At 50.0% G+C, this 2,583-nt stretch overlaps 1 protein-coding gene across 3 annotated transcripts in view; it reads right to left on the bottom strand.

The window, feature by feature from the left end:
- The window catches only part of DGLUCY (D-glutamate cyclase), a 63,111-nt gene extending 61,093 nt beyond the window's left edge, over positions 1-2,018 (bottom strand). For all 3 annotated transcript variants that reach the window (XM_019642366.1, XM_019642367.1, XM_019642365.1), the window contains exon 1: positions 1,833-2,018. The gene's annotated coding sequence lies outside the window, so the exon portion shown is untranslated. The remainder of the gene's footprint in view (positions 1-1,832) is intronic.
- Positions 2,019-2,583: the final 565 nt, after the last annotated feature.

Here is a 2,583-nt window from a genome sequence, read left to right as displayed (position 1 = left end):
TTAAGAAATGCTTTGAAAGCTCTAAAGTGTGGCATAAATGAAACATTGCCTTAAGGAACGCTGGGAAATCCTTACAGCCAAAATAACAAAATGCACTCAGTTTTTTAAAAAATGCGAATACCATCGAGCAATTTGGAAGATCGCCTGGAAAGGCTGGTGACATCTGTTAAGGAGAGGAGTACGTTTGGTTTTGGGCATCTGTCATCCTCAACTGAAAAAGGGAGAGGTTAATTGAAATTAATTGAAAGAGAGCATACCTGTGTTTCTGGGGTGCACATGTGTACACACATAGGGACACACACACAGGTACACACACACACACACACACACACACACACACACACTCAATAGAAGAGAAGCATTATTATCAAGGGCAGGAGTAGTCTCTATCTGCAATGTCTCTGGGAACCAGGCAGGTACAGAAGTTGGGGAGTGGGATGGGGAAGACAGAATGCGACAGTGCGCGGGGACTTTGGTGAATGGGAGCTTCAGATTTCTCTGCCCTGCTGTGATGTGAGCCTGGTGTTGCCAGACCTTTCAGAGTCACATGTGGAGTTTCCCCATTTTCTAAGAATGCTCAAATTGAGAAATAAAACATGTCAAGGGCCACCGGTGGATCTCCTGCCGGAAGTCACATCTGACTCTTTCAGATGCTTCATCATGATTATGTACAAGCCGCAGTGGAGCTTTCTCTGAGCTCACCCCACCCTGCCCTGCCCTGCCCTGCCCTGCCTCACCCCAGGCCACCTAGCGCTTCCTTCTTCCTCACCTTAACTCCACCCCTCTGGGGAAGCCAGCTTTCTCTTTGCTTTCTACTCTCTGACCTCTCCTCCCTTTCCTTGTAGCTTGGACCCAGTTATCTTGAAGACACAAAATAGCTTCCCTCCTTTGTGTGCCAATTAATGCCAGTGTTCTTCTTTCTGCCTACATCATCTCAACCTGCTCCCTGCCCCCGACACATAATTTCTGCCTGTGTTCTCATGAAGTAAGGTGATTACAGTTAGCTCTCCAGGGTCTGTAATGAGGAGGGGGCAGGGAGGCACGGATGAGGCTAGAGAGGAGACACCCAAAAGTCACGTGGCTTTGCCTTTCGCGTTTGGTGGTGAAGAGTAAGAAAGAAGCAAAAGGCTGCGAGTCCCCTGCACCATGCTGGTCCTGGCCCCGCAGTGGAGACGGAGGATAGCAGACTGCTGGTCTGGAGAAAGCCTTGAAGCAGATTTACAGAGCTCTACCTCCAGCCAAGGTGGAGGCGATGGCCTGGTTGCTGCCTCACCTCCCCTTTCCTCAAAGGTCCCTGCTTGTGCCTTTGGGTGCCCAGGAAACTTTCACCAGCTGACTGCCCCTGTGTCTTCCCAGCCTGGAGTCCCTTCACCCCCACTGCCATCTCCTTTTTTGGTCATTAGCTTCATCACATCATCCCTGGCCAGCTTCTGGCCCAGAAGCTGACAGATACCCCTGATAGGTTTCAGTTTTGTTTTCTTTGCCTTCACATGACCTTGGGGGTTTTGTGGGGGCAATGACATAGACCACAAGGTTCATGCATGTGTGAGGACTGAGAGGAGAAGCACTATCCACACCTGAGGTGTTGTCAGTTATCAAGTGCTACCTGTCAAGAACTGAGCTCCAACTTTTCAGAGAGAGAAACAGGGGCTCCCTGTTCCCCACTTGGAGAATTTCAGGGCATTTTCTGTCCTGCTAATTGTGCCCTACCAGCTCCTGAGCTGGCTCTCTGCAGGCTTGTGGCTCCTCAGGTGGATGGAGCGTGTGGATGTCACCTGGTGGGAGCTGGTGGGGGGTAGGTCTGTGATGTGTTCCATGCCCTCCTGACTTACTGTTTGTCTGGGACGTCTGGATTAGGGCTACAAACAGTTCTTCTCTTTGTTTCCACTGCCCTGCAGAGTGTGTGTTTCCCTCCGAAAGGCATAAAGGTCCTCTTTCTCTGGCTCGCCTGCGCCACCGGCTTGTTCTGCAGGCCCAGGCCAGCCCCAGTGCTGACTGTCGCCGCCTTGCTCTGCAGCCTGTGCTCACGTGGCCTGTACAATGGCGGGTGGCCTCCTTGGCAGGCAGCCAGCCCCAGTTCTTAAAGCTGCAGAGCCTCTAGCGCCTCCTGTGAGCTTGTGTCCTATCCTCCCTGCAGGAGTCAGCCTGCCCTCCTTGGAAACAGAGACACACAGGGACGGGTGATGCAAGGGCTTAGCTGACATCCCCTCGGGAACTTTGAAAAATTCTGATGCCAGGGTTGCAGCCCCAGAATTCCTGATACAATTGATCTGGGAACGCAGCCTGAACACCAAGGTTCCCTCTAGGCTTCAGTTTCTCCTTCACTCATCTCAGTTAGTTTGNCTTGCAAGTAAATGCAGGTCAAGGTTATTAAATCCAGTTTTTGAGGGGAACTTAATTGCATACCATTCAAAGTAGCTTTTATTGACATTGATATTGCCTTTAAAAGTAATAAAAACAAAATAGTTTAGTTTTTTAAGGCCCGCCAATGTTTACTGCACCAGAAAAACACTATAAGCAGAGTCGGTTTTGCAGGAGTTATTAAAAAGAAATTTATTTTTCTCTGCCATCACTGATTTCCCA

This window comes from Hipposideros armiger, unplaced genomic scaffold (assembly GCF_001890085.2).
Source record: "Hipposideros armiger isolate ML-2016 unplaced genomic scaffold, ASM189008v1 scaffold_67, whole genome shotgun sequence".
In the NCBI taxonomy this organism is placed as follows: domain Eukaryota; kingdom Metazoa; phylum Chordata; class Mammalia; order Chiroptera; family Hipposideridae; genus Hipposideros; species Hipposideros armiger.
This window is presented reverse-complemented; position numbering and strand designations above follow the sequence as displayed.